The 12,045-nt window shown below is 43.1% G+C and overlaps 1 protein-coding gene across 3 annotated transcripts in view; it reads right to left on the minus strand.

Annotated features, from left to right (window-relative positions):
- Window positions 1–12,045, minus strand: part of CHN1 (chimerin 1) — a 101,513-nt gene that overhangs the window by 80,677 nt on the left and 8,791 nt on the right. The window lies entirely within an intron of this gene.

Genomic DNA, 12,045 nt, shown 5'->3' on the forward strand with positions numbered 1-12,045 from the left:
TAGCTTTTTCCTCTTCAGGATAGCAATTAACAACTCCTAAAATAAAATCAGAGTATGAAAGTACTGTGAAATATTTTGTAGGAAAGCAAGGGTTTTTCATACTGAGTACAACGTCTGCTTGGAAGCAGTCAGTAAGTATTAAAAGCAACAGCATATTTCTAATTTCAAATTTTAATTATCAAAGAGAATAAATAGATAAATAATCCAACATATTCTGAGTGCTGTCTCCCTTATGACTTGCTGACAACTGATCTGACATTTTGAGCTCAGGGCTCCGTTGCAAGCGTCATCTCTGATCCCCTGCTTTTCCACTCTGACCAGCGCCAGTTCCGACGCTGCCGGGCACCATGGTGCTCTGTAAGGTGCTGTGCTGACCTGCCCCGAAGCTGGTGAGGGGCTTGGGACTCCTCACCCCGCAGGGTGACAAGCCAGGACGCCCGGGCAGCTGCACAGCCAGCCTGGCTGTCTGAAGCTGCTTCTCAGCACAGCATCCATTTCTGAGCTCCGTTTGCAGTTGTCTGTTCACTGGAACTATGTGCTGCACCCAGCAAATCCCTCATTTCTAGTTTTTATTATGAGGTTATGCAAAATTCAAGCAATCTGGGAACCTGTTCCTTCAATTTTGGCCTGTGCGGCATATCCACTTGAGGGTCCTTAAGGCCTCCAAAACCGAGCCTGAAGCTGAGAAAGGATTATGTTTTGCCTCCCCTTATGATAAGCAATCTGCCTCCTTCAGATATTTGCTTTAGTCCGTCTCTGCCACCTACAGTCATGTCAAAATATCTCTAATTTAGAGCTTAGTGGAATGAGATATTTTCTAGCTTAATTGGCACAGACTGCCCAGACCCACCCAGCAGGCTCCCTGCCCTGCCGGAGCTATCATTTTGCTCAGTTTTTCACCCTGTATTTTAGCACTACGCATGCAGACGGCACAGTTCTTACGGACTACCTCGGTGCTAGTGGGTTTTATAAACACGATTCATTATGACTCTATTATTAAGGCAGCACTTATTCAAACTACCATCCCCCAAAATATGATGGGGTTTGATCTTTGAAAGGTTCTGCAGAGGCACTACCATGTCCTGTGGATTGGCCAGAGCCCCTCAAATCTGCACACAGACCTTCAGCAGCCCAGGCTGCACTGCACTACGGCACTGAAAGAAAATCAGCAGCAACAGATGCAGCCATGGTTATTCGTTCCTACTTTGATGCCTTTAATTAAGGCAGTGCAAGTCGATTCATTCCAGAAGCATTGTAATGTGATCCTTAGCACTGCAATGTCACTTGGACAAAGGACAAAACTGTAAGTAAAACTAATGAGCTCAATCCCAGAAGACAACTCGTACCCCACTCGCTGAATTTTCTTTCGCTATGGTCTGTTTTTTTGGCAACATATGCATCAGTTGAATTTACAAATAAGTGATTTGTAAACTGACAACACACACTGTATTTGTAAACTATGAGCTGACTGTTATGAAAATACAGATATCTTGGCAGCCTAACCTATACTTGCTCACACTCAAGACATATAATTGTTACAACTAAGGGCAGTATGATTGTAAAAGTGAAAAACAAAAAACTCCAAGCCTTGTTAAAGTCAGGCAAGAACAGCAGTAACTTTCATACAACAAACATTTAACTTTCAGAAATTGGAAGGAATGATTTATGTTATGCAGCTGCGCACAACGATTTTGTTAGAAAATCTGTCAGTGAGTTTTACTGCCTTTACACTGTGAGAATACCCTCCGGCCATCCCACATAAGGTAATGAAAAAAACAAAAGGTCATTTCTATTATGATTAAAAAAAAAAAAAAAAGGTTATCTGATACAAAACACTGTAGCAGCAAGAACAGCACAGTAACAACGGTGAATCAGAGCGTCTGCAGTGCTTGTTCCTGTGGGAGAATGTTTCTGTTGCTAAAACCACTCCACTGCACAAAGACAAAATAGAATGAGCTAAAGATCACACCGGTCTTTTAGTTATCTTTTTTTAAAGACTAATCGATGTGGTCCCATTTAACACATCATCAGTATTTTGAGATGCATTATTAGGAAAAGGGCTGGATTTTTGGTAACATAGGCTTCCACATACAGCATCTCCAATCAGGCATCCAAAGCACCCAAAAAGCACTGTAAGGCATGATAAAAAACCCACATAAAATGCTGAACCCAAAATACATTTTCTCACTAACACTGCACCACTTCCTAATTAATGCAATAAACTCTATGCTGTCAGTTCTCAGATTTTCTACAGTTCCCATCAGCGCAGTATCTCGGCTCTGCTGTTTCCATGATAAAATAATTTTCTACAATCTGTGCATCATGTTTTATCTTAACTATTATTTTCTGCTTAAATGAGATGCAATTCAGTTTAAAGCTGCTCTTCTCCAAAGGTCTGGAGCACTACAGAAAACACAAACCCATAAACTGATCCTATGAGCGTTGGTGAGCCTTTCGCCAGCATGAAGGCACCTCCTCAGTGGTGCATTTTAGATCAAGTGCACTGTCCACATTCATAAATTGCAATTTCAAACTCAGCTGAGTTTCCAACTGACAGATGCTGGTGCTGAATACTCTTCCTAACCTTTAAAAGTGAAAATGTTTGTCAATGTCCCACTATTCCAGGCAATGACAGTTTTTTCATTCTTCAGAATTTTGATCTGGTTGGAAGGGTATATGTTTAAGATTTGATTTTTTTCACAGTAAAATGTGACTTGTTCAAATTCTCTACCCTGAATCCAAACAGATATCTAATAATTTTCCGGCCTGGAATAGATTAGAAACAGCTGCATGCCCAAAACTGTACTTTTAGGCTCCTAAATGGACCTGTCATAGTATAAATATGTATGTGTAAGGAAAATATGAAGAATATCTTAAACTTACACATCACTTGAGACCAAAAGTTATATGCAAAGTAAAGGGGTGGGAGGAATCCAGGACATGTGAAAATACATTTACAGTCCTTCATCCAGTAGAATCAGTTTCTTGCCCTTGAACCAAGGGTAAAAAAATCAAACTCCTCTTCCAAGCAAGCATCTTACAACAGACCCATAACAGCTAGTGCCTCTAGTCCAGGCATGGACCTACTTGGGCATGAACCATCTGCAATTAACTGACAAGCACGGAGTGATCGTCAGAAATACACGCACAGAAAAGGGCTCTGCCAACAGAAAATCAAGCAGCCATTTAGGAGAAGCTCAGACACAAGCGCCACGAGAGCATCTCAGATTTTTCCACAAACACAAATGTGACTAATTGTGACATTACAACACAGCATTTCCCTTGCTTATTTTCCTTCTTTCTCGCCCATTTCCATTTTATCCCTTATATAAATCTGGACCACCGTAGTACTTTCAGAGTGTACATTTTAACTGCAGATATGAGAACTGTTACTATTGCCTCAAAGTGTTTAGACTGCTTGTCTCTGTGTATTCCTTTTATAGAAAGAATAAAAATGTTTACCTTTGCTTGAAATGGTTCCTTCTCTCTTGCCACTGAAGATAAGCCATGTCTAGCACAAAGCAGCAGCAGCTTAACTACACGTGGTAACTCCATAAAGCAATTTAGCACTAACCGAGAATTCAGTTTTGTTTTTCTTTTACTGTATGTCACTCCCTGCAGCACAATGATCTGTAACATCATGCTGGAGACTAGTTTAACACTGCCTGTGAGGAAACAATCAGATATCTGCTGACATAGCAGCTCTTGCCCCAAACTTTGATTTTATTTGGCAATAGCCCCATTGAACGCAGGTGAGGCCTCAGGTGGTAAACCTTGCAGGTGAGGCCAGCTCTTAGCCATGTGGACCAACCATCAACAGCATAAGGAAAATAAAATATATGTTTTTGTGTTTTCTGAACTGATCTATGACCAAAGAACAGTCTAAACCATAAATATTAAAAGATGCAAGAAAATATAAAACATTATTCTGTAAGCTATGGCCTAAGTACTATCCAGTAAGCATTAGCATGTGTTTTAAGATGCTAATCTTGCTCACTTTGGCAGCAGCACATGTCAAAATTTAACTCCTAGAGAGATGCACAAGTGGATGTGACCATTTGCTGACCCATACAACAGACTCCTTGATGTGCCCAAAAAACAACTTCTAGAAAATTCTTCCTCAGTCTCAAAATCCTCCTTATTAGCATTTTCTCTGTGCCCAAAGGATGCATGTAAAAATCACTCGACTCATAGAAACAAAGCCACAATTTATTTGCTGGCAAGATTCTCAAGCCACAAAAACAGTGCAGTTGAACAGAAAAACGTTATTTCATCTCTGTTTTTCAGACTACAAGTGCCAACAGCATTTCAGAAACTAAGCTCAAGCCATCACAAAACATTTTAAGCAGCAGCCAAGCAGGGCCTAGAAGTGAGGGTTTTGTACGCTCCAACCAAAATAAAACTCAAACAGCATTAAGGTAATTAGAGGATGAATCCAGCCACTGCCCTAGGCAGCAGCAGTAAAACAGATGGGCCACAATCCTGTGGTTTCAGGGTAAATAGCTGATTCCTGGCCACAACAGCACCCAGCAGCATGGCAAGTCCCTGTGCTGCTGGTGATGGCAGGAGGAGGGGATGGCGATGGCAGACAGCTCCCAGAGACAGGGCGGAGGGTGCAGAGAACGGCCAGAATATTCCTATTGCATGTGCTCTGCAGTAGGAAGGGCACACTCCCCCCCAAAAGGTTCTTTGTCACTCCTAGGTGAGACCTTGGGATTCACATTTTTTCCACAAAGCCTCTCTCCCCTTCTCTGCTACACCTCTGCCATCAGCAGCCAGTAAGTTAAACGGAACCTGGAAAGGGGTCGTGGGCAGAGTCTTGATGTGAAGAGCAAGAAGCACCGTGCGCGGTCACTGCCCCTCACAGCAGGTCCCGCAGCAGCCACCGCAGCCCTGCCCTGCAGGCCCGGCACTGCGCACGCTGCGGACACAGCCGGCAGGGAAGCTCATTTCAGCCCGTGCGTGGTAAACAAGAGAGAAAGCCGTGGTCAACCTTTCTTGCATGAAATGTTTTCTTGGGAACAAACACTTCTTCAGCATTTGAGTCCTCCACCTGAATATAAAAAGGGAAATGATCCTCTGGCTCAGTCTTGTCTTTGCCTTTCAATAGCACAGGGGTAACAAATCATTTCTGACCAAAATACCTTGCACAGGCTTACATCACATTTTTTAAAGATATCCTTTTTTTGGGTGTATTCCCTTTCTCTTAAATAAAAACTATTATACTTTTACATTACAAAAAAAATTGGGGTTTAAAAGTAATGAATAAATGTTAATCCAAAAATAATATTGCTCTGTTAGTCTCTGAAAACAAAGAGATTAAAGACAAGGACCTGATGGCACACATGGCCTGGGTCCACGTGGAAAACCTGTGGGGTTTCACAACTAGGACATCACAGAATTTCCATTCTTTATGGTAAGATACCTGCAGGGCTGGGAACACCCCAGGCAGCGAGTACCCTGTTTTCTCCCAATTCCCAAATATACAATATACTGTATGATACTCAGCAATGATGACTGATACTTCTAGACTGTAATCAAGTGTTTAATGCTACTTTAATGTTATCCTTGGCACATGATTTCCTCTGAATTACGAAAAAAAGAAAAAAAAAGCTTTGAAAACTTTTAGACACGTCAAGGCTCTTCCTCAGGCAGGCAGACACCACTACACACTGCAAGGTGCTTCAGTAAAAAAGCCACCAAACAAACCATCACCTTCACCGAGTAAAGACATCAGACAGGCATCTGCTTCAACACGTGGGCAGCTGTAAGAGCTCGGCACATGTCTGGCTGCAAGTGGACGGCAGAGCGTCCCCTGCTCGGAGCCTGCTGTGCTGCCCACACAACCTGCTCAGTGTGAACTAAAGCCCCGTCTGATCAAACACAAACCATTTATAGGTGGAAAGAGGCGCTGTCACCAGCTTAGGCAGCTACTTCATGCCCAGGGAGGGCAGCTGACAGGCAGAGGTTGCCAACCTGACTGCACCCAGCTGTGGCCAGGCCAGCCCTGGAGAAGCTGGTGCACAAGAAAGTCACTCCATGGCAAAAGCCATCCATCTACAGGGACATGCCTGAGCCTGTGGGCAGAGGGGACAGTCACCAAACACAGCTCTCCAAAACTGAGGGAGCGTGGTCTGGACGGTTGAGTAGCGAGGTGAACTGTGAACTGGCTGAAGGGAAGAAGCCAGAGAGTCATGGTCAATGGGGCAGAGTCCAGTTGGAGGCCTGTATCTAGTGGAGTGCCTCAAGGGCTGGTTTTATTCAATATATTCATCGATGATTTGGATGAGGGACTAGAGTGTACTATCAGCAAGTTTGCTGAAGACACCAAGATGGAAGGAGTGGCAGACACGCCAGAAGGCTGTGCTGCCATCCAGCGAGACCTGGACAGGCTGGAGAGTTGGGCGACGAAAAATTTAATGAAATATAACAAGGGAAAGTGTAGGGTCTTGCATCTGGGTAGGAACAACCCCAGGTTCCAGTATAGGTTGGGGAATGACCTATTAGAGAGCAGTGTAGGGGAAAGGGACCTGGGGGTCCTGGTGGACAGCAGGATGACCATGAGCCAGCACTGTGCCACTGTGCCCACCTGGACACATTACTTCATAACCTAATCTGGGTGTTCCTGCTCCGGCAGGCGGATTGGACTGAATGATCCTTGAGGTTCCTTCCAATCCCTGACATTCTGTGATTACTTACACAAAGTTCTACTGTGACCTTTGGTGCAGGTAGCTACACTCCCTAATGCACATAAACCCCATACACCCAGGCAGCCTCAGACTTTTAACATTAAACCATATTTGACGTACTTAAACAGAAAACAAAAACAGTTTAATGTATTTTCTTCACATTTTCCAAAGGCATTCCCACCTAGGAGGAGAATAAGAGTACAAAACAATCTAAGGGAAAGATGCAAATCAGCGAAAGCTGGCACTGAAAAGGAAAGCATCGCTTTGGCTGCAGGATGCCACATCACACACACTGTGCCCCAGGAATTTTTTAATGGGGCAAAACTTATTTTTGCCTGCTCTTTTGTCCTCACATAGTTTTGCTTATACCTCTTCAAACAACTACAATTAGGTTTCGAATTCATACTAGAGCAAAAATGAGTAAGGGAAAGCTAGCGTGCCCCAGAAAGCTGCAAGGGCTATTGCCATTTCTCTGATGTAACCAAGTGGGAGACAAGAGAGTATTCTCAGCAAAAGCGAAGAGGCTTAAATAAGGGCATGCTCTGAATAACTGCATTGGTCTTGAGGGAGAGAGGGGAAAAAAAGACCACTCTGCCATCCTGGTTTCTACAAATGTCTGATCTGGCAATAAAAAATTCTGTGGGAATGCTTCTACCGGGGTTGAATGAGAGACCCACCAAAACTAGCTAGAGATCAATGCCTTTTATTAGCACATCTATTACTGCTTCTGTATGAATGATGGGAAAACTTTAATGAGTAAAATTTTGCCTATTACAAGCACTGCTGCTGCTAAATAAATTCATCTAAGTGATTAGACTAGGTTGCAAATGATCTGTTTCTACATTTTCATTTAACCAAAGCCAGGGAAGCAAGTACTTATTTTTCCTCCTCTTTGCCAGATAAATAGTGGCATCTGACTATGTGATAATGACAAATAAAAATTTTTAAATCCCTTATAACAACCAAAAAAAATTAATTTTACACCGGAATTTTCACATGTGTAATGATAAGCAAAACACAGCTGTGGTCCTCTTTCTCTTGAGTGTAGTTTAATGGAGGGGAGGGCAATACCCCTCCCATGAAAGCATAGTTAGCTTACTGTTTAAGAAAAGTTTCAAAACCTCTAAAATTATTTCTTAGTTTTGCTGCAAGTATAAAAATTTAGACCTCAGAGAGGGTAAAAAGCTGACAAGTGCCACCTTGTGGGCATTTAATGAAGAATTTAATGTTGCTTTCTGTTTCCAGCAGGGTTATCTCAGCCTCCAGACGACAGTGAATTTTCAGCATTTCTGGGAATACCATCTTTACTTCCTGAGAAAAGACAGACACGATGGGATCTGCCACCTGACACGGCTCTGCCGGCTGGCTGTAGGTGCAACAAGAGCCAGGCTGTCAGCTGGCTATAACCCTCTGATTTATCTCACCATAGGAGCTAGGATGGCTCCACAGCTCTACAGGTATCCCCAAATGTCTGGTTTACACAGTAAACAACTTTCAACCAAAAATGCTGTCAAAATCAAATATTCCTCTTTAATTTATCTATTTCAAAGGAAAACAATCTGTCTTTTTTTTTTTTTTTTTTAAACTAATTATGGCAAAACTGACCAAGGCTGGCTGCAGCCTCAAAGTGCTGGATCAGTGAGTTAGGGAATTTCCCCATCCTTCCTCAGGGTTATTTGGAACATCTTTTGCAAACTTATTTTAAAAGTTCAAAATTGACAGAAATATACCTTCATTGGATGAATTGCATCTTTTAGATTTGACAGATAATTTGTCCAAGTATCTTCTGTATCAGTACAGTAAAGTCTTGGAGCAATTCAGAGTAATATCAGGTAACATAAGCTTGAACGCTGTAATCAAACTGCCCTAGTTTAATTCCAGACTGGTTTTCATTGGAGATCCTGTTTTGATCATGGCTGGTAAAGTTTGTTTGGAAGCCAAGAGAAATACTTGTTGAGGCTATTGGTCTCACACTGTCCTCATTCCAAGCATGGCAAAAGATAACCTAGAAGAAAAAGCCCTTCGACACTTCCTTTCCTATTTTTTGTTGCCACAAATCCTTCTTTGTCTCCTATTTTAAAAGTCTACCGGCACGAAGACCAAATTCATTCCTCATCACTTGTTTTGTTTCTTCCAAACATAATGAGCATCAACAAGGGCACATCAGTTTTGCCATAACTTCCAGCCAGGGACAACTGTTACAGCCACAGCCTCAAGGCATTCACGAAAATACTTTTTGTCTGGACTTCTCTAACATATCCAACAGGGAATATTGATTAGAACTTGATTACACAAATATTCTGAGCAGTCAGCCTAATAATGAAAAAGAACAATATGATATGGCATAAAAGTGTCTTCTAGCTGTAAATTGATCCCTTCCCCTGAGTAAGAAGCCTGTCTGGTCAAGGTTGGACAGAAGAGACCCTAGATAAAGGTCAAGCTTTCAGGCACTTTTGAAATACAACTCCTCCATCCACTGCATAATGCCCTAATTTGCTGAATGGGGAGGCATGTTTTACCACAATTTGCTTTGTTGCTTTGATTTTTTTTTTCCACACACAGCACTGAGATAACAAACTTAAATTCACCTTCCTGCTCTAAAATCCTCTTTTAAATAGACCGTTGTGGTTTTACCGAAAGCTGAACCATGACAAAAGAGCACAACACCGACCCTGTCTCCCTATTTGTTCGTGAAAACCTGCCGAGAACTTGTCCTCCCTGGCATTTTAGACTGAAATAGCTGCTGTGCATTCATTAGCCTCCTGGGGAAAACAAACAAACAATCCAACCCACCCATTAGCAGCCCAGGCAAAAATCACAGTCACCCGGAGAAAATTAAGAGCAGATCTGATTTCTCACTGCTGTTTTAACTGGCCTCAAGACAGACTCACATGTTCCAAAGCATGGCGCTCTCTTTAACTATGTCAGGTGGTCCAATAGATGCTGTTGCCTCTCCTTCCCCAAACTTGACCCATGTAAATTCCTAGACCATCAGTTATAACAAACCTATTAAGATTCTTATTACAAACAGATTTTTAATTTTCTGAAGTAGTCGTCAGTAACACACACCATTGCTCATGCAAAAGTATGTCTTGTATTTACGTCCCTGTTTCCAGAACAGATGCAATACATCAACACTCGTGGTTGGAAGGAGGACAAACTACCACCCTTGCCTGAAACCATGATTGTTTTATATAGTGCAAGGAAGGAAACTCCTAAAAAAACATTATTGGCAGGGTCAGAGAAAGGGAAATCGACACAATGTGGTGAGATGCCTTTTCTTGAATTGGAGTTAGGCTTTTACTCCAGTTGCTGTGAGCTTTTCTCCAATCCAAGAGCTGGAATTGTCATTCCTTACCTCTTCCTGTTCTCATATACAACCTCCACAAGGCCTCCAAAGGCACAAAGTAGGAGGCTACAGGTAGGAAAGCTGAAAACTTCACGTTCTTTTTAGGCAATTCCATAGCTCAACATTATAACTGTAGTCAAAGAACCATAGCAAAAATATCTACCCACCAGCCTCTCCCTGTTTATAGCATTAAAACCATCTTTTTTTCCATAACTCTCTTCCTCCTCTGCAGGTTGATCTCCTGTGCTAGCAAGAACCAACACAAGGAGCGAGAGCAGGTGTGAGGCCCAGTCCATGGAGAAGCTGCGCTCTGGGTCTACTCCTGTGCCACCCAGCATGTTGTCAGGCTGGAGCAACACTAAATGACCATCTCAAAGGCAGTTTAGCAGCTGTGCAAGCACTGAGAGGTTTTCTGCAGAGGCCCACCATTTGTTCTCAGTTCCCTCTCTTTGGGAGGATGACAGCAGAGCTCGGCAGGTGGAGGCGGGGAACAGGCTACTGGAATGAGAACTGAACACAAGGGTTCGCCACTGCCCAGCGGGAACAAGAGAGTTGGCCAGAAAGCTCGATATGATCAGTGTTCAGAGATAACATCCATGTCCGTACCTGGGCAACACCATACATTTTTTTGCCCTGTCCAGGAAATAAATTCAAATGGTTTTCTTGTCTCTGTTTTGAAGTTCTTTCTCCTTTTTTCCACTAATTAGAAGAAAGACAAATGGATCTGCAAATAATGGAAACTTGGGTTTATTACCTCTCTCTTTATCATGGCACTGTGTTAAACAGGTTTTCAACAATTATTAGCTGCATTTCTGGGATACTGATGCATCCTTACTGGAACTGAGACCCTGCAGGAATGTCCACAAGTGAAAAGCAGACTTTGACCTATAGAACATGACATATGAACAGAAAATAGGAACAGTTGCTGGTGAGAACAGCAGAGATCCATGTAGATGAAGTCATCCTACAGAGAAAAGATCCGTATCTCTATTCCTAAGTCTTGACAATGCAATAACCTCCCAGTCAGCGCTGCCTCTCTAGATAACAGCCTTTTTGGTGTGTTTAGCTCCACTTTATAAAAAGAACCCTATAATGGAAACTGGCAGCATGGGAAAACACATCCAGACACAGGGAGAGCTGTAGGATGTGAGAGATCAAAAATCCAGTTTATAGTTTAAAAATGATCCTGCCCTACCTAGGTGGCTAGATGGGAACTGCCAGGAAGCAACGGTCAGAGATTGCGATACACAGGATTTCCATACAGAAATGAGGGCAGATACTAATACAGTTCTGAGACACGGCAAGCCCTGCCTGTGTCTTCCACGGCTGCTCTTGCACAGCAATGGGAGAAGGAAGATGCCTGCCAAGAAAGGCAGAGTTTTTACATTTAAGAGTCATGACTAGCGCTGGAGTTACCCCATCAAAGTATCTAAGCAGAAAAAAAGCTCTTCCGGCTTCTCATAGACCTTTCTGCTAAGTAGAAAAAAAAAATGCCAATAAGCTCAGCGGGTGAGTTAGCCAGTGTGAGCTCTCCCTCAGACAAAGCAGTCTGCAGCTCACTCATCTCAGGCATTTTTTGAAGGCATCTCCCTGAGTTACCAGCCCAGGAGTGCAGCACACTGCCCCATCCTGGAGCTCACCATGCAGGAGAGCAGCAGTGACACCGGGGCTGCGTTTCACCTCCTGCAAATTCCAAACCTGCAGCAGAGCAAGTCAGGACAGAACCATCCCCTTGCTTTGGTCTGATACAGTCAGACATGGATCAGTCTTCTTCTTCCTATATAGCACAGTTCCAGTAAAAGCTAAGGAGTCAGAGATGCTCCATGGAGTTACTGATGAGCTTGCTGCTCTGCCACCCCAGATGGGCAGGGCAGGGTGCTGGGCCAGGGCTGTGAGCACAGCTTGCTTTGACACCACGTGGAAGTGGACAGACATGCAGTGCAGCCAGGAGCTCCCTGAGAACCATAGTAAAGCAGCAGCACAGCTATACGAGCACATGAGCTCACT

This window comes from Columba livia, chromosome 7 (assembly GCF_036013475.1).
Source record: "Columba livia isolate bColLiv1 breed racing homer chromosome 7, bColLiv1.pat.W.v2, whole genome shotgun sequence".
Taxonomy (NCBI): Eukaryota; Metazoa; Chordata; class Aves; order Columbiformes; family Columbidae; genus Columba; species Columba livia.